Source organism: Rattus norvegicus, chromosome 10, assembly GCF_036323735.1.
Source record: "Rattus norvegicus strain BN/NHsdMcwi chromosome 10, GRCr8, whole genome shotgun sequence".
NCBI lineage: Eukaryota > Metazoa > Chordata > Mammalia > Rodentia > Muridae > Rattus > Rattus norvegicus.
Genome location: NC_086028.1, coordinates 24567273 through 24591434, shown reverse-complemented (window position 1 = coordinate 24591434; position 24162 = coordinate 24567273). Strand labels below are relative to the sequence as shown.

Sequence of the window (24162 nt, the reverse complement as noted above, 5' to 3'; positions counted from 1 at the left end):
GGACAGCATTGGCTTCACCATCGTGCATGGGTACAAAATACTGATCACAGATACAGGACATGGTTCTGGATCTAGAAGGCAAATGGCATGTCTACATTGAGATGAGCTAGCCTGACAGACCAGTATGATGGACCAAATAGGATTTTAAAGATGACTGATATCTCCTTTTACTCATGTCTTCATCTAACTTCCAAGACACTACATGTACATTACTCCAAGTTCCTTCTATCTTTCCTGCATTGGTCATTTCTTCTTTTGGTCAACTTCTATAGTACTCGGTCCTTCCATATTTTCCCAGGAATCATACTTTCCCCTTAACTTGCAATCATTCTGTTTAGAAACTAATCTACTCTCACGTCTTTTCTCCCGCTATGACTTCAAAAATAGAAATAAAACCCTGTCACTTAATTATCCAGATCAATTAATTTTAAGACCCAAGTTATATGATGGATAACTTTTTCTTTATTTTTTTTTTTTGGAAAATTGAAGAAATACATTTCCATAACATAATGTGTTATACAGATAACCATACGGGACAAAAAAGGCAGGTTATTTTATTAAGCACCATAGAAGCCATTTGAATAGCAATTACTGATGGCAATACATAGATAACCAGGGATAAACTATCATATACCAGACATAGTAGCGTACATTGGAGCACTTACTACATGCTCAACAGCTTTGGCTACTTAACCCACCCACCAATAATCCTGCCCAGTACATAAAATTATGTGTACTCTAGATATAGAAAAGTATTAGAAAATAGCTTACCAAGGCTATAAAAACTAATATGAACACTATCTAAAATTTAAAATAAAAAAAACCTGTAAAGCTACTATTTTTTTTTAATGTTGGTTCAGTGTTTTCTAGGGATAGAGTGAAGGGCAATGTCCAGACCAAGCTTCCAGAGACCCAGATAAGACCCATGTGAGCTAGGAAAGCAATATGAATTGGGTAATTAAGTATCAACAAGATTGTCTAGGGGGTGTAAAAATATAAAGAAGAAATAACAATGATGAGGTTTGTTTGCTTACTGTTTTGTCTGTCGACCATCTGTTGGTAGTCCTAACACCTAACGTAACATTAATAGTTCATAAAGTATTTCCAATGCCCTGAAAAGCATTTCCCTTAGGATTTGCTAGGTTTTTTTTATACTTGTCAAATAAAGCTTCAGTTTTTAGTAATAGCTAACTTGCCCTGAGGGTTTAGCAGTCTATTCTGAGATTAAATGTGTGTTACAATCACTGTTGGTTATAATGTATAAATCTGAAACAAATAAACAAAATGTATTTTTACACTGTACTATATACCTATTAAAGTGAGGAACTTAACTAATTGTCTTGATGGTCCTGATTCTAAATTGTACTCTACATTATACCTTAAACATCTAAAATCAGGTTTGCAGTTCATTGAGTCATTCAGTTTTTATTAAACTTTCATAATATGACAGAAATCAGAAATTAAGACACAAGACAGAGGTGTACATCTTTCCAAAATCTTAATCATTATATTAAAAGTTCATAGCCAAACCATAAATATACAGGTGAGAACATAGAACCAATATTAATAAAAGACCAACAAAAATTAGGGAAGGAAGAGAAAGAGAGAGGGAGATGTAGAGGGAGAGGAGAAACAACTAAACCTACAAGGAATATGAAAATGGTGACAGCCGATTAAATAAAGTAACTGTGCATCCAAACTTACAGGGCATTTGAATCCATAGTCAAAAGACATTGCTTATTAAAAGGACACAGAGGATAGAAAGAAATACGCATTGCCTGGGAATAAATTCTGATGAGAAGAGTCAACAATTCAAGTAGGTTAGATGAAAAGTGGAGGCTAAGGGCAGGGACACTGATTAAAGCCACCTGGTCACAGCAGTTGATAGACCTTGGGTATGAGCCAGTAAATTTAATAGAAAGGTTACATAGGAATGCTTAACCCAAAGACACTTTAAGAGGACTCCAGGGCCAAGAATGGCTCATTCTAAGAGGTTAAGCATCAGTGTCCCATAAGAGCAAGACAGAGTTGGCTGAAAACTCAGTAAGTCTACTAATATTTAAGGACACATTTAGAAAGATTCAGCAGTTGAGTAAAGGATCATGAAATACTTGGCTACAGCCATCATAAATGAGAATGAGACATTAATTGAGGGGCAAAGATCAGCATTTTGTAAAGGAAGAGGTACTCAGCAGGGTTATGAAAAGGTTAAGAAGTTAGAACATGTATAATGGAGACTACTCACTGTCAGCTCAAAGCTAACAAAAACACATAGAAGAGTCTAAGTAGGATACTGATGACAAGCGAGGTACTGAAAGATATCCTAAATTAAAATCCAGGCCGTACTACTTGCCAACTGTGTGAACAAAAGCAAGTTACTTAATCTGTGCTTTCTTTTAAATATCTAAAGAACAATAGCATAACTTATATAGTGTCTATAGCATAGCTTTGCCAGGTAAAAAGGGTTATGTTGTTGAAAACTTAAGGAAACAACCAGATGTAGCTTAAAAGATAAACAAGTATGAAATTTACCCATAGGCAAGTACACAAGGAACATGAATTTACTAGCAAGTGTCTAGCATCCAATGGCATCAGGACCAAGCAGACTAGACAGGAAACTTCTATGTAGAAAGTAGAGTCTTTTCTAGATCATTCTAGATTACTCCAGTTTTGTGTAGGAAGGGGCCAGAGTCTTTCCAAGTAATCCAAAGCCAGTAGTGAGTTCAGAACATTTACAACTTGCATAGCATGCAAGATCAGTTAGATGACAAAGAGTAATTAATAGTCTCAGGAGTTTGGAGAGGAAGGGAAAAGGATACAAAGACATTCACATGTCTATCTATCTATCTATCTATCTATCTATCTATCTATCTATCTATCTATCATCTATCTATCTATCTATCTATCTATCTATCATCTCTCTATATATATATGTATATATATATGTCTAATATACATATAAAATTTAAAGGCGCCATTAAGATGCACAGTGATTCTAAGAGGAAAGTACTTTTCTATGTTCTGCTCCCCCTCTTTCTTAGCCTCTGCCATTGTCAATAATTTTCACCGGGTTAGCATACATGAATCTCCATTGACATAATCACTCTGTGTCTACAGTTCACATTAGGTTTTATCCTTGACAAACATTCTATCTGACGGACAAACACAATGGTGGTGGTTGAAGAGGTGGTGGTGGTGATTGTGGTGTTGTAGGTGGCGATGTTGGGGGTGATAGTGATGGCTGTGGTTGTTGTTGTAGTGGCGGTTGTTGTGGTAGTGGCAGTGGTTGTGGTGATGGTGGTGGGTGGTGATGATGGTGGTAGTTGTGGTTATTGTTGTGGCGGCGGCTGTGGCAGTGGTGGTGGTGATGTGTGTGTTTCATTATAGAATCACACACGGAAGTTCACTGTCATGAACATCTTCAGTGCTTTCCTTCATTGCTTCAGGGGTCTATTTTCAGGCTCCTTGGCCCATGGACGAAGCCTGTCATCACACTGGCAAAACACAATAAAAGGAAATAGTTTTACAGGCAATGTATAAGCTGAAGAAATGGATTCAATGAAGATTTATAATCTCTTTATCCAAAGGAAAAGAAAATGTCTCAAAGGACCTCTATATAAATCTTGATTTTTCCATATTGTGAATAAAATAATCAAGCTTAATTTAGATTGCATCCACAATCTGCAGGACATGATTTCAAATTCTCCTAGACTAATATTCCATCTCATGGTAATATGCTGTTTGTTCTGAGTAACAAAGAAAAACTCCTTTCTTTTCCAAACACAGCATCTCAGAAATCAGCCTGACCATAGTCCACTCTTGACCTATCTTTGTTTATGTATGTGCATCCTGTAATAGGGATATAAGTGATTTTCTGAAACTGTTTGTTCACAGATGATGATAATATCTATCATTAGAGCAAAGACAAACATTCCAGGGAACTTGGAAATAATCTCTTTCTAGTTTCATTATTTGAAAATTTATATTTTCTGAAGAAGTTTCTAGAAGCAAGGGTAAACATATGTGTTTTACAAACAAGTACATTTACATACTAAAATACATGGACACATCTGAAAACCAAGTCAGGGTCAAGGTATGCCAAAGCAAAGCTTATTTTCACAATTAGACGCTGTGGTCATCAAGTACAGCATGCACACATTTCAAGAAGACTAACCACTTGATCTTTACACAGGACCGTCTTAATGCACCCAAGAACAATAGACACATCTCCTTCTCAAAACGTGTGAACAAAGGAACACAGATTTTTTTTATAGTGATATTAAGTACGCATAATTGTGAGAACAATCAGTTCCTCCCATCACTGAAAACATAGCTTGGCTCTTCTTGCTCCTAATCGTCCTTTTGATACACATGACTGAATAGCAATGGTTTCAGATGCTGAGTTCAGAATGGCAGAGACAACAGTGCTAAGTGGTTATAGGGAATGACAGTGGACTTTTCTTTTTCTTAAAAAAATGTTCATGCATTTAGAACAAACGAATCATTAAACTGAATATTAAACATAAGATTCGGAGGTTGTCCTGTATCAGAAAATAGATTTTAACTTTTTTCTTGCTGTGAGAAGGAGATACGATAATTTACATTAAAAGCTGTTAGTATACTTCTTGGTACTTGTGAGTCTTTCCTTTTACTGACCTGCTCTGCATGCATGAAGACTTAAGCTGTTTTCCCAGTCTTTAAGAGTACTATAGAAGATTTTTTAAGACCATGAGATTTTGTAACATAGGGTTGGCTATTGATAGGCCGTCAGTGTGTTCTGATTGATATAAAATGAGTCATCAAATCACAGTAGTTCAATCCATTTAGGATATATATTTGTTTCTCATTTTTTATAAGGACTGATAGGAATTTTACTGCACATAGCTACCTAGTGACTAGGGCTCTTAATAGTCCTATCTTTAATGAGATTCGTTCCCCTCTCTCTCACATATGTGTGTGTGTGTGTGTGTGTGTGTGTGTGTGTGTGTGTGTGTGTATGTTTTATTTTCTTTCTGTCCTTCCTCTCTTACATTCCCCCCTCCCTCCTTGCTTCCTCCCTCATTCCTCCCCTGGGTTCCTCCTTTCATCTTTTTTGTTAGAGAAAAATACTGTGGTGATTTGATCCCTGACTAACCATGTTCAAGCAAGAAAACAACACAAATAACACTCAAAAACTACAACCACAGGTCGTTGACATTCACCTCCCCTTGGAAATAGATATTGCAGACCTACTTGCCCTAGTGACAACTTGACTCCCCTTTCCCTTTCGATTAATTAAAAGACACATAATTGGTAAATGGATGATATTTTATAGGCAAACGGATTCCTTCTAATCAGGGGAGTCAATCTTCAGGAAAAGTTAAACTACTCTGGTAAGAATTGAAAATCCTGGCAGCCATTTTGGGAAGAGCTTTGTTATGGTTGTGGGCTAGTCACCTCTGCTGGTCGGAGAAGCTGGGGACACGTCCTTAGACGCCGCGAGTCGTCCTTGACCGTAGCCCCGCCGCTGCCGGATTTGCAGACTCAAGTGGCCTTTTTAATGTTTGTGTAATGATGGAGATGGACCCAAATTAGAAAGTGATTTCTTCAATAAAGCAATAGAAGATTCTTCATATCACTTCTGGAAGCACAGTTCAGTTTTTGGGAAAGAGGAGAACAAGTGAAATACAGAAAATTAATAAGAAGAAAACCTCATTTTGGAATTCTCTTTCTCCTTGACCCTTACCTTTTCTACTTATAATTTTGCTTTGAATGTATAAATAGTAAAGACCAAAGAAATAGGATATATATTTAGGAGCTTTATACCAAGACATTTGCCTTGAAAGCTGCTATTCTGTGGCAGGAAAAATATATCAAGTTTCTGTTGGATTCCTTTTACAAAAAACAAAACAAGACTACTTATATCTTTAGATTTTGAAGGTTAAAACCAATGAAAGCATTTATCTGCACACTGCTTTAAGCAGTTGTGTATGATAATGAGATTTCTGTTTTAAAAGCTTTTGTTGTGGATATTGTGCCACTGGAACTGGTTGTGCAGAAGCTCTATCCCAGTGCTTTACTATACAGTTTTGACCTGTCACCCTGATGACATTTCCTGTTCACACCTGAGACCACTTGTCTTTTTTAGCCATGACCTTGTTATGAACAGTGTTTGCACTCCCTGTGCAGATGTCCATGTTTTGCCTATTTAAGCAACATTATAGTGCCATTACTCAAGGAAGTTGAATGAGGTGAACATAGACATAGCTTTTCCCCCTTTCCCCCCTTTTTTAAATGTAACAAATAACTTTTTATGTTCCCCTTCCCCCCTCCCCTTCCCCTTCCCCCTGTGGAAAAGTGTTGGGAACTAGGTATTGAGGATGAGCGATTGAGAGGATTCAGAGGGTGGGCCACACAGAGCTGGGCTTCTTTGTGCTTCATCACAAGGCGTGCTGCTGCCCAGGCTATTTTAGACCCTTTTTACAAGGAAACCTCGTGGAAGATACAGGTGGCAACTTGGATACAGGACCACAGAGGTGACACTCTGAGGATCCTGGCCATGAGGTTGGATGCCTCAACTTGCTGAAAAGACACTGGACCTAAATGGCGCAGCATGACTTTGTTCCTGCTTGGCTAAATTTTTCAACGCCACAGTCAGCTAAGTCATCTACAGCCACCTTTGACAAACACGGAGAGCACCTATCCCGTGGAGAAGGTAGATTTGGAATAAGCCGTCGTAGACATAATTCCTCTGATGGCTTTTTTAACAATGGACCTCTGCGGACTACAGGAGATTCTTGGCACCAACCCTCCCTATTCCGCCATGATTCTGTTGACTCTGGTGTCTCTAAGGGAGCGTATGCTGGAACCACAGGGAATCTGTCTGGTTGGCATGGCTCTTCCCGAGGTCATGATGGCATGAGCCAACGTGGTGGAGGTGGCACAGGAAACCACCGACACTGGAATGGCAGCTTCCATTTCCGGAAAGGCTGTGCCTTTCAAGAAAAACACCAACTGAAATTAGGGAAGAGAAAAAAGAGGATAAAGTAGAAAAGTTGCAGTTTGAAGAGGAAGACTTCCCTTCTTTGAATCCAGAAGCTGGCAAACGGAATCAGCCATGCAGACCTATTGGGACCCCTTCTGGAGTGTGGGAAAATCCACCTAGTGCCAAGCAACCCTCAAAGATGCTAGTCATCAAAAAAATTTCCAAAGAGGATCCTGCTGCCGCCTTTTCCGCTGCATTTACCTCAGGATCCCACCATGCAAATGGGAACAAAGTGTTAACCATGGTCCCGAGTGTTTATAAGAACTTGGTTCCCAAGCCTGCACCACCTCCCTCTAAGCCCAACGCATGGAAAGCTAACAGAATGAACACAAATCTGGATCACTTTCCTCCAGCCGGGAGGCTGCTTTGACCAATCCAGTTTCTGTTACTAAACCAGTGGTACTAGCTGCTGGTGTAGTTCTCAACTCTGCCAAAGAGAGTCCCTCCAGCACTACCCCTCCGATAGAGATCAGCTCCTCTCGCCTGACCAAATTGATCCGACGAACCACAGACAGGAAGAGCGAGTTCCTGAAGACTCTGAAGGATGAGCGCAATGGAGACTGCTCCCAAAGTAGAGACTGTGACAAGCTGGAGGGGCTAAGATTGGAGGGCAGCCACACACCTGAACCAAAGGAAAATGGAGAACAAGGTTGTCTTCAGAACGGGCTTTCTCTACCCATGGTAGAGGAGAGGGAGGTCCTGTCACACTCTCTAGAAGCAGAGCACAGGTTATTGAAAGCAATGGGGTGGCAGGAGTATCCTGAAAATGATGAGAGTTGCCTCCCACTCACAGAGGATGAACTCAAGGAGTTTCACACGAGAACAGAACAGCTACGAAGGAACGGGTTTGTAAAGAATGGCTTCTTACAAGGCCGTAGTTCCAGCCTGATCTCCCCATGGAGAAGCACTTGCACTGCAGAGTGTGAGGACTCAGACACGGAAACAAGCAGCAGCGAGACGTCAGACGACGACGCCTGGAAGTAGAAGTAGAAATGCTCGCAGCTGCCCTGCCCCTCTGAGCTCGGCCTTGTGTTAGAGAATATAAAGTTCTTTCCTTTCTTCTGTTGTTGAATACTTCGTGCACAAGGGAAATAGTCATATCCCAAAGACAGAGCCATTGTCCTGCTTAGCTTTTGTTGTTCTTCCCTGTTATCTGCTCAGTAGACATTTGTGTGGTGGGAATTTTTAAGCACACACAGTACCTGTTGGGCTGTGCACAAGTGGGAGCTGTGCAGGCAAAGATGCAGGGAGGGGTGCTGCGCTGCTCAACAGCTTCTGCTCCCAGCCCTGGGCACCCAGCCTGTGCTCACACAATCATTGTCAATGACAAAGTGACTATTGAAGTTATAATTGTATTAAATTAATGCTAATAATTTGGATATTTTATTTTATTTTTGGCTGCTGGGGTAACTTAGCCCTTAACCAAGCATATGTGGTTGTTTTTGTTTGGGGTTATTTTTTTCCTTTTTTTTGGGTACAGCTGTAAAATATTTGGATATAGGAAATGTTATTCTTGCAGCCTTGATATTCAGGGTGGATTGTAAAATACGAATTTTTGTGAGATTCAAAGATTAAGATTATTTTGATAACATTATTTACAGATTTAAAAGATGTGGTTACCACAAGTATGTTGAGGGGAAAAACTACTGCATAAAATAACTAACGTGGAATAAATATTTTGCATCAGTTTGGATTGTCTTGTGTAAGAAATATATTTTCTTTAAAATTAGAGGGTGGATTCCTTTTTTAGGGGAAATATTTTTAGAAATCTTGGGGGAAACTGAATTCAGGCCCACCTGTTTCTCTTTTCAGCAAAAATTCTTGATGTGGAAAAACCTGTGCAATAAATTATTAATAAACTTCACTTTCTTTCCTGAAAGAAAAAAAAAAGAATTGAAAATCCTATCCTGAATAAATATGTAGAAAACCCAAGCTGAAAATTCCCAAAGAATCATAAACAAGGTGTGGCTAAACACCCAGTTCCTCTCACAGCCCGTCTGCCAGGGACTCGGGGAACTCAGAAAAGACAGGGCGCCACAGCACATCAATTGATAATAAGGCTGGCGAAATGTGATTTTCAAAGCTTGAACCTATCAGACCGATTCTAGTGTTTGCCAGCTCCTGTTTCACAGATAATTTTTTAACCGGGACAGGATGACAAAATAAAAAGAAAGAAAGAGAAGAAAGAACGAAACCCTGCAGATATGTGTACGGGGTGTTAATATGGAATTCAGGTTCCGATTGCAGATGGGTTTTGTGTTAGAAGCAATGAGACTGCCCCGAACAGAAAGGCATTTAAAACATTACCCTAAGCTAAACAAACACCACTTTGCAAGGTGCTTCAATCATTAACCTTGGAATGTTGATATGCCCAGGGACAGAAAAACAAAAGGATTTGTCAGGCTAGAGAGAAAAAGCACAGAATATTCTAGTGGGGGTGGGGTACGTGTGTATGTGTGTGTGTGTGTGTGTGTGTGTGTGTGTGTGTGTGTGTACACAAAGTGTCAAGGTTGCTGAGAGGACAGAGACAGGGAATGGGGAATGGTGCACTCTACTGTTTCAAACCGAGTAGGAGTCCTGGCATAGGCAATTGAGTTTAAACCTGTAGGAGCCTAAAGTTACATTTTCATCTCACTTTATTCTAATTTTTAAAAGGAACTATTGAAAGGAAAATTATATGAATTTAAGGTTTAAAAATATAAAATTAAAAGAGTAAGCCCCAAAAGCCACAAACTCAGGAGTAGCAGGCCATAAAGATAAAGAAAAGGAATGCAAGAGAACTACTTTGCTTATCACCCGGTGTGAGTAACTGTTCTTTGTTCTGCCCCTGTGATGTTTATTTAAGCCCCTACTTGTGCTTTCCAGCCATTGAGTCCTACAGAGAGCACTCCAGGAAACCAGCAGCCCAAGCCTAAGCAGAGGTGTTTCAAATACAGATGCTTCATCAATTCTGACAAACTTTTAAAAATAATGAGGACCTGAAGACCCTACCCTTCTCCTGATTTAGTAGCTCTGTTCCAGGAACCAGGGGGCCATAAAACCTTCTGGCGTCCCCCTATCTCCTGGAGCCATAAAACAATCCTGTAACTTGTGGTGCCTTCCCCTTTGACATCCCCCATCCCCTGGGCCTCTGCCTTTAAATGCTCTTTCTCCCAGCCTCTCTGGGACGACACCTCTGTCTCCTGAGTGGGATACGTGTCGGCCAGGAGATCTCTGTAATAGGTCTCCGTAATAAACCTTGCCTTTGCTTATTACATCCAAAATGGTCTCTCTGTGTCTGGGGTCTGCGATTTCCCAAGACTTGAGTAAGGGTCTCTCTGCATGGGATCTTTCACTATGAAGACTGGACAAGTGACCATGAGGAAAAACAAACTACTACTACCACATGGGTTCTGCTTAGGCAACGATGCTCTGTGGTGGTCTCACAGTTTCTCTTTTTAATAGCTTTAGCTTTTTTTTTTTTTTTGTCCTAAAACAATTCAAATCCGGTCATTGTCCCTGAAGTTGAGATGTGGCTCCTACTTTGTTCTACAGATGTCAGCATCTGGATTTGATTCATGCAGAGACCATCATCCCCAAATTCCTAATGAGCCTGCTCACCACAGTGTCTTCCCAGGCGAGCCGGTTGAAGTGTTTGTTTTTAGCCAGCAAGCCAACATCATTGTAGCTCGTGTCCTGTCATCCCTAACACCAACAATTTGTATGTAACAAAGCCAGATTTCTTCACCTCTGCCAATGACTTATTACTCCTGGTACTCGTTGATAAACACAACTGCAGGCCAGCAAGAGAAGCTGGACTGTCCCTCGTGGTTGCTTGCAGAAAAGGTTCTGTTCCTGATAGCAAGCTTCCTCTTTACTCCCACATTTTCCCCTTCTCCAACATTATTTATAGCTTCCAAGTGTTGTTAAGAATAAAGTGGCTACATGCACAAGGCTCCATCCATCCTACATTGATGATGGGCATGCTCAGAGCAATCCCGGCTTTAGGGAACATGAGGTTTTCATCTTTATTGGAAGCCCAGTTCGAAGGAGTGAGTCCCCACTTCTCCCAACTAGTTCACGTTGGCTGACAATGCCTTTTCCTGCCGTTCTTTCCAGGAGGACCTCAAATTAAACCTATTACACCTTAGATCCCAATTACATGGAAATCCACAACCTTTCCGAAATGAGTCTAAGCACCAACATAAAGACCCACTCCATTCAGTATGCCTACTAACGGGTTTAGGGTCTTGACATTGCCTAGTAAGAAGATTACAGAAGTGCCTTAAGGACAATCCAGGGTATAAAACCAAATGTCCCCATGTGAATTACAATTGCCAAAAAAAAAATCCCTTTCATCATTTTATTAATTGTATAATTAATGCATTCTGTGTACTGATAAGAATAATGCCATGTAATTAATTTTTAAGAATTAAAAACTTGCCTTTATCCAGCCTCATGGTCTACTTTCATGTTTATAGCTGTGCACATAAATCCTCTTATCTAATTATAACATGACTGGTTTCATTGTTGAAACAAAGCCGTTCTTTGTCATTTTTTATTTGATTATGTAATATTTATTTTATTATATTAATTATAATTGGTCGAGGGGTAGAAAAAAAAGGAGCCAAGGACTTAAATTTTTTTAGGCTTCAGAAGCTTATCAGAAAAATGCCACGCTGTTTTGGATAAGGTGTGATATTTCATTTGTTTTCTGTGTCTGTTTTTGTCTTTCATGATTACCCATTCTGTTTACCAAAAGGCTCAATTAGCATTTGAATAGTGAGCCCGAGAGCAGACAGGTTGAGAATTCTCCTAGAACTAATTTGGCAGACCTTCTCCTTTCCCCCTTCTCCCTCCACAGTCTTTTCTTCGCCTCTAATCAAGCTTCAGTTATTAAAGCCAGAATAAAAGCCCTGATTTTCCATTACATTGATGCATGCTGAACAGAGACTTGATTTGCTTTTTCTTTCAGCAATGCTAATTGGACTCAAAGGAAATATTTAGTTTATAATAGCGAATGAAGAATTCATTTAATTTTAAGGAAAGGGAAAATCAGCAGTGGAACTCACTAGTTTATACATACATATATTTCTTCTTGCAACTGTTCATTTCCTTTAAGTGTGTTTGTCTTATCGCTTCTCACAAATATCACGGTTATTTAATTATCAATGCTAATGGCCTGAGGTACACCTAACAGGCAGAAATGGCTGATCTCTGCTCGGGAGAAGAATGTAATAGGCTGGGAAATCTGGTTTCAGCAATATTGATCAGGACAAGAAAGAACTAATTTCCACACAGTGGTTTTCAAATGATATAACTAGATACCTCGCAGGCTAAGCCCTCATCTCCCATCACCGTCCTCACCAGACCAACAGGCTTGTGTTGAGCATGGATAAGGTTGAAGAATGGAAACACATCAATAGGATTATCTGTTTCCTTAATTGCTCACATCCAGAGAAGTATAGGTTAGTATCACATTAAAATGTCCCATCTCCAGCTGGTCCTCAGCACCAGTAGGACAAAACCTCACCTTGAGAACAAATCACACCACTGAAACCGGTGAATCACAAGGACACCGAGTTGCCGACCCAATGAAAGAAATAATCGTCCTAGTGGAAACAGTCTCGTGATTTGATTCAGCCACATACAAATACGGCATCACTGAGACGCGATGTCGATGATGTTTAAAACAAATTCTTCATTCAGAGAAATGCATCTCCTCCTCTGTGCCGAACTCGAAGTCGTCCAAGAAAACTGAGTCATCTTAACATTGTTTTCGTTTTCATTTTCATTTCATGTGTGCCTTTCAACTACAGATTTTCCAGACATTCCCTTGTTCCACGGAGGTGAAACAAGACTGGGATTTTCTTCATACTCTGGTTGGGTCTGTTTATAAATTTGCACAGGGTGCCATGACTAGTGCTTTCAGTATCCACGCTGCCTCCATGTGTATGGGCTTTTGCCGTTTGGTTTTTAGGACTCAGTGTTACCCACTCTATACATCTACCCCACTCCCTTCTGACAGATTTAATACACATAGCTTCCTCCATGGTGTGAAGAATAGTGACTCATTTATATACACACTGCAACACTTCTGTCTTCTTGGCTAGACTTCTACCGATGGAATTTAACTGAAGTTGTTGGAAGCTGCTAGAAGCCTGTCTCATTCACCAGTGCCCAGTTGTTACATAACCCTGTGCTCGGCAGAAGGACTGGATGCATATGAGGAGAATACATTGACCAGAGGTAAATGGAGTAATTATTTGTTTCTGCTGGGAGAGTCAAACACATAAGGTAGAGTTTCTGTCTGCTTTTGTATTTACTTAAAAATGATTTCGAGTTTTGATCTCATTAAGGTTTAAAAGCTCATCAGGTGAAATCGCTCACGTATTTGTGAATATTGATATTAAAACACACATATATGCATTCCTTATTTAAGATGTCTCTCGTGTTGGTATCTCTCTGCCCCTCTACATAGATATTGAAATCTTAGTAATATTAATAACTTTAATCTAGACTTCTCTGGACCTCAGGTATACTGTTCAATTGCATGTGGGATAGCTCCCTTAGGAGGTCTTGAAGCACTTCACAATCAACATAATATAACTTGTCTCCTAAGTATCTGACTAAGTATCTGACTTTATTCCATGGAAATACCAATTCCCTTCATCCATTTAGATTAAGCACAGGCCTTGAAGCCTCTTGGATCAGTTCTTTTCTGCTTTGCTCATGTCCAATCCTGGATCTTATCCTCCATGCACACACCTGCTCCAAACTGCTCACTTTACCTACTATATCCAGTAGCCTCCTTGACTTCCATCTCTGACTGTCCTGCTTCAACTCAGTCACACAAAACAGGTGAAATTTCCACTTCAGAACTGGAACATCTTCTCACTTAAGTCTTTGTGCTATCCTATCCCTTTTAGGTTAAAATTAACCCGCTCATTAGCCTCACCTCCATGACTCCAAGTCATCTATCTATCTATCTATCTATCTATCTATCTATCTATCTATCTATCTATCCACATTACCCCCCCCCCACTCCAGCCTTGTACTCACCATTTGTTCTGTCCCTCCTGCTTTAGCCATGGATTTAAAAATCCTTGTGTATTGCTTTTAGGATGCTATGACCAAAATGCATGCTAGATCATTTTCAGAGAAAGGATTTTCTTCCATTCAGCTTACAGAAGCTTCAGCTCTCAATCCTTGGTTCCAGCTCTTCTGGGACTGGGTTGGTGACAGGAATATGGGACAAAGGTTTTTCCCAGGAAGGAGAGGGAGGAAGGGAGAAGGACAAAACACAGCCTCCAAAGTTAAGTCCCCACTGACCTACTTCCACTTTAGTCCTATGTTCCCAAGTTACTGGAGCTTCACAAAATACTCTAATAACCCAGTGGTCAGGAGTTGAACACACTAGATTGAGGAACCATTTTACATTTAAAACAAAGCATTTCCCCACCGGCCATAGGTTCTCCTTTACCACACTGCTTTCATAATTCTGTGCCTTCTTCGTTTTTCTGTGATTATCTGTGTAGCCTGTGATGAGTGCGTGTATGTTTGTTTGAATAACTATGGCTGTATATGTGTGCAAAAGTATGTGAACATGCATGTGTTTGTGTGTGTGTATGAGTGTGCATACATGTGCATGTGTGTGTATACATATTTGTGTGTGTGCATTAGAAGTAGAGGTCAGAGATTGACATCAAGTTATTTAAATTTAAATGACATCCATTTATTTCTTGAAGCACAGCCTCTCTCGGAATCCAGTATTTGTCAATGAGTTATGTTTGTTCTTCCTTCACATGTGAGTGCAGGGATTAGAATGAGCTACCGCAATAGCCATCTCCTTAACTTCCATTTCCTCCACACATACTGTGATTCCTTTACCCTCTGTTTCCCTATCAGTCTTGCAATTTTCAGGATTATTTTTTCTTTTCAAAGAAAATAAATGTCTGAGTAGACTGAACATTTGGCTCCTAGAGTACTTCTGATTCTCTGGTAACATTCTCTGTAAAGTCTACAAGTCTATCCTCCTGGGATACTCTGGCACATGTAAAGGGTGCCAGAGGTGTGCATGCAGATTATTGTTTACAAGTGGGTGTGTCATTCTCTAGTATGTGGATGTGGAAGTCCAAGACTGATACTGGACAGTTTTCTTAATTGCTTTCCTTGAACAACAAGGAAAAAGAACCCAAAACAGCAGCAGCAGCAGCAGCAGCAGCAGCAGCAGCAGCAGCAGCAACAACAACAACAACAAAACAAGACAAAAACCCAAACAAACAGAAAATAAACTGCCAAACTAGCAGACAAACAGAACAAAACAAAACCAGAATCAAAAACAAAACAAAACAAAACAAAAAAACAAAAGCAAAAAACAAAACAAAACAAAAACAAAAAACAATCACTCCCAAACCAAGAAACATCAAACAGAAACAAACAAACAAAACCTTGCAGTTTCTGCTCCTCCTACTAGCTAGCTTGCCCCAGGGAGTGCCCTGTGTCTACCTCCAAGATGCTACCATGACAGATGGCCACTGCAACACCTGCACAACTTTTGCAGCTTTTCTGGGGGATCAGGGCTTCAGTTCTTGTGCTTATGACACAAACAGTTTATCATCCACTAAGCTGTCTCTCTGGGCCCTGCTTCTAACAGAATCTGTTTTCTTGACCCTACTGGGCTACAGGAAAGCGATGTCAGTATTCTACAGTGCCTTGTCATGTAGGGACCAATCCTGCCCAGTCTGTGTTTGCTGAAGAAAATTAAGGAGTCAAAATGTCATTGTTATGGGATCCCACCAGAGATGACTACCCCCACATAGTCTACAGCCAGTTGAAGCCTTTATGCCAGTTGGCTGGGACTATACTCAGGTATTTGGGGACCCAGGTGTCACTCCAAGTGTCCAGAACATAGGGTTCTCGAAGGCAAAAACAATATCCTGGCATGGCAATTAGCATCTGCCAGGAGTTGGGGATGGGCTTTCTAGAAGCGAGGAGTTTAATCAAAGCTAAGATAAGCAGTTAGCTGGAGAGGTTTCTTCACAAGCAGGCAATTTAGCAGAAGCTGTGGTAAGTTAGCTGAGGCACCTTGACTTTGGGTTCCTTCGAATATCATTTGCTGATTTTCCATGGGATCCTCTGTCAAGGAGATCTGGTTCTAGTTAAACATAAGATGGCCTCAGCAAGAATACAAGATGGAGGGACCTCTGCACCGCCGTGTCCTTTATAATATAGGCTGCGTACTGTGCCGAAAGTTATAGTCCAACAAATGTTTGTCTAATAAAATACTCGGGGAGCTTGATGTTTGATAATGTCGAAAATAAACTTAAAACTTTAATCCTTAAGAAAATTCGTGACCAGGAGCGTTAGCGTTCCTTCTAGGCTCCACTCAACCGCTACCTAGCAATAGCCAGGTAGGCCTGGCTTGCTCTAAAAGGGACTGATTGGCATCTCGTCACTTCACTGCCCTTCACTCTCCCTCCCCTGGCTGGCCGCTGTTCTTTCTCTGTCTCTGTCTCTGTCTCTCTGTCTCTCTGTCTCTGTTCCTACCCCCACCTGCGTCCCCTTTTTCCTTTGCCTCGTCTCCCTTCTTAACACCCCTTCCCATGCCGCCAAATTAAGTCTATTCCACACTAGACCTTCATGTGGATGGTACCTGGGGGGGGCATACCTCAGCATGGACCCATTGCGGTACCCCCTCCCACTGCACCATACCATGCTCTATAAAACACATGCTTGGCTTTACAAAACACACCAATGAGTTTTATTAGAATGAAGTAGAATTAAGCCACTGCAGTATAACTGTATAACTTCGTTATACAAAGTAATAAGTAGGTAGATGTTGTATTCCCTTCAAATATGTGTCAGTTTCCGTTATGAGAGGCTGTGTTGTTAAAAAGAGGTGAGCAAGTTAACATTTGTGGTATCCCTGATCTGCCCTTTGTCCCCCCCCCCCAAACCTGATAATCTCAAATATCCCAGGCTGTTTGATTGAAAGTAGTAAAACAGAGGGCCAAGAAAGTAAATAATTGTGTTATATACAAGTTTTCAAAACTATTATCCTCAGATCAAATTTGAATTTTATGGTTACCTACTCAGAATCTGATCATCGCCTGTCAAGTGTGTTTATGGGCCAGCAACTATTTTCAGTTTCATTTTAACTGCTTTGGTCAAGAATAAGTCAACCCTTGACTTGCTCGAGCCTGTTTTTCCAAGCACTCACTTTCTCTTCAAGCTAATTACAATTCACTAAGCTGCTGCTCTCTTAAAAAACTAAAATTAATCTTATTTATCATTGGTACATGCTTATCGTGAGTTAAATAATGTCGTCTCTCAATTCATGTTCACCTGTACCTTCAGATTTGTGACCTTTGTTGGAAAATGGTGTAATCATTAAGGACTAAGATACTGTAAATAAGAATAGAGGACCCCTAAATCCAGTGACGGTTGTCATAAAAGTGAGCGATCCCAGCAGCCAAGAGTCAGCCTCATCTGAGTGGTGAGTGGAGTGAGAGAGAGAAGCAAGCACTGCCTCCTTTGTGTGAGCCCCAAGGCTGTCAAAGACCTCCCTCCCCAAGGCTGTCAGAGACCTCCCTCCCCAAGGCTGTCAGAGACCTCCCTCCCCAAGGCTGTCAGAGACCTCCCTCCCCAAGGCTGTCAGAGACTTCCCTCCCCAAGGCTGTCAGAGACCTCCCTCCCCAAGGCTGTCAGAGACCTCCCTCCCCAAGGCTGTCAGAGACCCTACTCTAGTTATAACTTCACTGTGGAAGTCTACCCCAGCCTCCAGATCTGGGACAAAAGACTTTCTTTGTTGTTTTAAGCCCCGTGCCCCGGCATAAAAACACCAATTCAGTGCCCTTAATGAAATTGTTCATTTTAGCTTAGACAGGATTCACTGGTGGCATGCTTTGTAGATGTGAGGACCCATAGGCTCCCAGCTCTGGGATTTTTTCAAAAGCTGCCTCAGGGGTAATATTTTAAGACATTTCAAAGAAGATGGACAGCTTTCTTGGTATTCAGGGCCGTTTAGGTCATGAAGATTGACATAGGAGAGAATAGTTTGGTTCTAAACCTGAGCATTGATTTTGGGTAGGAACAGAGGAAAGGGCTGGAAAAGTGTAAGACACTAGCTCTTTTCAGAGATAGAAGGGCAGACCTTGTAGGCAGATATTTACATATTTTGACAATTTTCATTCACCTCTTTTCCAGATTATATATATTTCCTTTATATATCAAAACCTAAAATCAAAACGTTTGTATATGACTGAAACCGTCTATCTCATTGTTTAGAAAATTCTCCTTTGCTTTGTACTTGATATTTTGCACAAAATCCCCTATCTGTGTCTCAAACTTTTGCTCTCAATTAACCAAAGGTAAGGGTGGTTTCTATCAAAATCCAAACCGGTAAATTTATGAGGAAAAACAACTAAGTAGCCAGAGGGTAAATTCATTCAGACTGCTATGTGAGGCCGACCAAGTCTGGCCAAAGCCAAGATGTGCTGATCGCGGGCCTGGCTTCAGTAGAAGATACAGATCATTAAATCTCATCGCAGCGTCTGTAGCTCGGTTGTTTATTACAAAAGTAAGAATCACTAACATGTCCTCTTTGCTAGAACCATAAATCTGAAAGTCTGCAGACGCGGAGACTTGACAACCGCAGTACCTTAGCGCCCCCTGCTGTTCTCACGCAGTGTCAGCCGCCTCTGGCAAAATCCTTTTCTGCTTTTTCTTTCAGTTCAGCCCTTCTTTGACTTCTTTCTAATACCCCCTTCTCTTTGCTTAATTCTCCATCTCGCCTCTCTCTGCAATTTAGCAAACCAGTAGCAATTTGAAAATTGAATTTTTATGATTTTCCCGTTAATCACGTCTTTCACACTCAGGCAGCTCTAGAACGATTCTGCCTTTCTTTAAGATCCTTTCAACCACTCGGGCAAGAACTCCCCAAAGCTTCTTCATCTTTCTCTGAAAATGCAGCTTCCGCCTGTACGAACCTCTCATACTTGCATATGCACAGTAGTTGAGGTAAACCAGAAGCAAAAGGAAAGCATGTGGAAGCAAATATGTCGCCAAGAGCTTCTGAAAACTACCCAAAGCGCTCTCTCTCTCTCTCTCTCTCTCTCTCTCTCTCTCTCTCTCTCTCTCTCTCTCTCTCTCTCTCTCTCTCCTCTCTCTGTGCGTGGCACTAACAAGTCCTTTTCTTTTTTCCCAAATGAAAACAAACATGGATATGCCACAACACCAACTGGTCATTTTCACATTTTCTTCAAGAATGAAAAAAAAATTAACCATGTTTAATGTATTTCGTGTGCTTTAATGTGGCCGTGCACACACTGTGGCAAGCTTAAGGGAACTTAGCAAAAAGACCGTAGGTGGTGGTTCTCCCTTCCATGTAGCTTCTCAAGGTCAAACTCATGTTATCACATGTGGTGGCAAACGCCATTACGAGCTAAGCCATCTCACTAAGCCATAAAACATTTTCTTGAAGAACTTTAGAGAAATCCTGTGCAGAGGGATCCAGCACATAACTTTCCTATTTTGTTTCTTGTCTTCTCAAACTGTTTTCTTGACGGGTACCAAACTTCTCAAAATCTCGAAGGAGAGAGTTTACATACCTAAAATTAATACATGGCTTGATGGACATTCTTTGTTGTGTGCAAAGAATGGCTTTGAAAGCCGGCAGGATCTAGATCCTATGGCATAGAAAAAATAAATAAAAGGTAAGCACAAGGATACATTGTGTTCCCACCTTGGCGGTGACATATGGCGGCGGGCTAAGCAGTTGTGTGATGTTTGCAAACTTCTACTTCCTTGTGCCCTTTGCCACTGGACACAAAGCTCTGCAAAGAACACGTGTTCTTTTGCTGTTTAAGCATCTTCGCAGGCAGCACACCATTAATTCTATTGTGGCACTTTGGTGGACCCACCTGGGGTATAAATAATGACGGGGCATCCTCTTGGCTGTCGTTTAAACTTAACCTGCTTAACCTGATTATTTCAGCCCATGACCCGCCATGTGGCTAGCTCTAGACCTTTCTCTAGCCCAGCTGGTATCAGTCTCCTTTTGTGTCTGCCTTCGATTCTCCTGTCCTTGGTTTCTTCTCCTTAGTTCTCACTCTGTCTCTGTCTTTCTCTGTCTCTCTGTCTCTCTCTGACTCTCTCTCCTTCTCTGTCTCTCTGTCTCTGTCTCTGTCTCTGTCTCTGTCTCTGTCTCTCTCTCTCTCTCTCTCTCTCTCTCTCTCTCTCTCTCTCTCTCTCTCTCAGAATTGCCCTCCTTTCTGTCCCAGCTTTTGACCCTCAAAATTTTATTATAGCTAATCAGCAATGAGACAACCTAGTTTGTGATATAATTCTAGATGTCCTCTAGGCACAGAGAGCTGTCTGAGCTTCAAGCTTCTGAGCAGGTATTTATAAACATGAGGCCAGTGATGGGCCATAGATATGACAATACCAATATCCAACCAGCATTTACCTCTTATGGGTGCAGAATTAACAACTGACAATACAGACGCACACCTTCACGTAATATAAAAGAAAGATTGCCCCAACAAATTTGGTGTAGTGCAAAAATTCATGCACAAGTAAAGCTGGTAGGAACTTTCGACCGAATGAGGCTTGTCTTGCCTCCTAGATTAATCTTGTAGGGTCCATTGCAAAACACACTCTTAGTAAAATATTATTTTAGCTGTCAACATTGCGCTTCATTTTCACTTTGTTTTCTTCCCATTTTCCGACAATAGTTCCAATGTGAATATTCAACGAAGATCTTGAGACACGGATCTAACAAATGCTATCATGTTCCCCAAGTACATGATCTGTTGTCAGAATGAAACCACAGAGGAAATCATAGGTATAACATTTCATTTTCAAAGCTGAGCTCGGTGGCACATGCCTGTTCAAATCAGGACGTGGGAAGTGGAGATAGGAGTTCAAGGTCATCCCTGGCCACCTAGATCGTCTCAACAAATGAAATAATAGTAGCTAGGCCTTACAATTGGCAAGTAAGTATTTATCAGCCGTTCTTCTTGGTTTGCGTCCTTTACATGAAGTACTGTGCTGACGTCATTTTTAGAATCTGTGCACCTTAAATGAGTAAATAGTAACCCCCAAGGGCTGCAGATATCAAAGTAAAACAACATTACTGGAATATCTGGTCACCTGTGACCATGTAATATATGACGTGCCCTTTCAGTGGCAGTTAAATGTGAAAATGACAATGCTTACAAAGATACAAGTATGCTGAACTTCCCTGCTACCTTAGCTCTGAGACAAACACAACCAGGAGGCTGGAAGTCAAGCTGAAAGAGTGGCAGTGTCTGCTTGTGAATAAAAGGGACTACAAACCACACTGACCAATAATGACACTTGGATGCCACCTCAAGGAGACCAATATGCAGCAGCAGGCCCTGTGCCGTGCACATGAAAGCACATGGGGCCATCGATGTAGCATAATACTCTGAGGGTTCTTTGCCCATAAAGAATGCCCAGATTTTATATGTTCTTTCATCCATCCCAGCTGGGAAATGCAAACCCTGCTCCTTTGTTCTCTGTGAGTTGTAAAGCAGCATAAGACAGTTGTAAACCGTAATTTTATATTCTGTTTATTCTTGTGGTCACCCATTATTCCAGGATGGAGCTACCGTGACCATCTTAGGCAATTGAAAGCAAAACAGTGTTCTAAAGTGAGCATGTGCATGTATGTATGTCCATAAGTAAACCATTTTCTTCATCAGAGATTGATTTTACTTTTGTTATCATGGAGCATCAGTTGATATAAGATTCGATGCCTTCACAGATGAACCTTCTAGCAGTCATACCCTCGGAGCATGAACAAAGCGTTCTGACTCCACTGGCTGCTCCTTTTACTGTTTGTCCAGCTCTTTGCTGGAGGCCATGAATCTTTCCGGGATTATTTACTTTTCCCATGGCTCCTTGTGACAGAGTTGCATTTTCGAATAGGACCTTCGTTACTGTTCTGATGCTGTGATAAAACGACACAACGAAAAGCAACTTACACAAGAAGGAGTTGATTTGGGGATGGGTACATTGAATGGGGAAGGGTGGGAGACAGCAACAGGCATGATAGAGAAGGAAGCCAAGAGGTGACATCTTCAATGGAAAAATGTAGAACTTGAAACACAGTGGGCCTTTAAGCTCTTAGAACACCATCCCTGTGCTTGACACAACTCCTCTGGCAAGAACCCATAACATCTCCAAATAGTACCATTCAACCGTGATACGAGTATTCAAATGCCTGAGCCTCTCCTCATTCAAGCCACCACAGCTGGTGGGAACAGCTCAGTCTTGCACACTTCTCCCTTTTTAGGTTTAGCTGAACCAGTAAGCTCTGGAAAAGAATACATATCTTTCCCCAGTTCACTGGAGTATCTGCTTTTCTGAAGTGCCCGAACTGCACAAGGGTGGAGAATGAGCCCTCCTCTCCACAACCCTGCTTCCACTTCTGGAGGTTGGCCAATCATTCCCTGTGGTTAGTGCTAGTGGCTTTATGGCCACCGTTTCTATAATGGTGTCTTCCAGTGGTCTCAACATACACATTTTTAAAAGCATATTAGAATTTTTAATAAATTGATTTTTAAATTCCACGAAGTTGAGTGAATTCTTATCACGTAGTAAAAATGCCAGGACTATTATGAAGGTTCATCTGTGAAGGGTTCAAATCTAATATCAACTGATGCTCCATGATAACAGAAGTAAAATCAATCTCTGATGAAGGAAATGGTTTACTTATGGACATAACATACATGCACAAGGAAGAATCATCAGGGCCCCGTGTGGCAAAGAAAGGGAGACAATTGCTTTGGGGTGATTCCAATAAGACATCGTATATACCGTGAATAAGAAGTCGGTGTATGTATCATAATCCTGTTTGGTTTGCCCATATTTTTATCACTTTTTATGAGACATTGTTACATATGTGCATAGCCTTGATTGCACATTTAATGATTCTAATTTTATCTTTCAAGAATTAAACATTTCTTTAAAAATCACATTGGATTGAGGAAACCCCATCCAGTAACCACTGCTAGCATTCTGATTCCCACTTTTACTCAAACAATGCTACCCTCACCTGCCATATATAGAAAGTTGCCTAGTCTACCCATGGATGAACGTGTTCACACTATAATGTTTCTTTTTTGTTGACTTGCGTTGAAACGATCTATTTTGACTATTAGTTGAGAAAGGCTGTTTTGTGAACTGATAAAGTTGAGACAGAGGAGTAAAATAAATTTACCAGTCAGTTAGAAATTTTGAGCAGCTTGTTACAATGACTGGACCCCTGCGTGTTCGTTTCATCAAAGGAGCTGACTTTGAGGCACATCTCCGATGTCATGTGCTTGTTGTGCTATTTGGGAAATATTGTTTCAGCTTTATTTTTCTTTCTCACACTAAGGAGGCAAAGGCAGTCTAGCCACTTTCATATAGCAGAAACAAGACCATAGGGCACCTTATCATTCTTGTGTTTTTAATTGTTAAAGGTTAGCATGTTAGAACACTGGTTATATTCCTCTTCAAAAACAATCTGTAGATCCCAAAGGAAGGTAGCCTAGCAATACTGACACACGATACTGCACGTACTGAGTCGTGACCATCTTTGGGAGTCAAAATTCCCTTTGTCTAACTACCTTGATTCAAAACGAGGAACACGAAAATGTACTTCCTTTCAGGAGACTTCTCTCTCAATTACAGTTCATCCTGAAGAATTAAACCCACATCTTAACCTGTGTTTAGTCGTTTCAATACATTCCCTTTACAATTGTCAGTTAACGTGCATGGCTTTACTCTGTGTAGAGTGTCAGAGACTGTAAAAATATTTTGGGCTATTTGTGTGTGCTAAGTTGTCTCAGCAATTCTTCCGAGCAAAAGTGTTCTTACACTTCCCCCACTTGCTACTATAGAAAAGTGAACAACACTCACACAGTCACTACTTAGAGTGGAAGGACATTTGTACTGAAGTTCTCGAAATGGATTTGATTTGTCTTTATTTGATGAATAATATATTGTTTAAGAACTGAACAGTGCAGCTTGTTTAAAACTGTAAAGGCCATGGATTAATTTAATGCTTACATTAGAAAAGCTAAATATCATTCTTGAAATGAAACACCGTTGGCTCCACCAAACTTTAGACTAATACAAATGATTGC

The 24162-nt window shown here is 40.7% G+C and overlaps 1 long non-coding RNA gene and 1 pseudogene across 1 annotated transcript; one reads left to right on the top strand and one right to left on the bottom strand.

Moving 5' to 3' along the window:
- Nucleotides 1–442: 442 nt before the first annotated feature.
- On the bottom strand, nucleotides 443–5576 carry LOC120095254 (uncharacterized). Its single transcript, XR_005490634.2, has 2 exons — nucleotides 5437–5576; nucleotides 443–3494 (listed from the first exon to the last, which is right to left on the bottom strand). It is a non-coding gene; the product is annotated as an uncharacterized LOC120095254 (long non-coding RNA).
- Nucleotides 5577–6582: 1006 nt separating this feature from the next.
- LOC108352072 (uncharacterized) overlaps nucleotides 6583–24162 on the top strand; it is a 2585468-nt pseudogene continuing 2567888 nt past the window's right edge.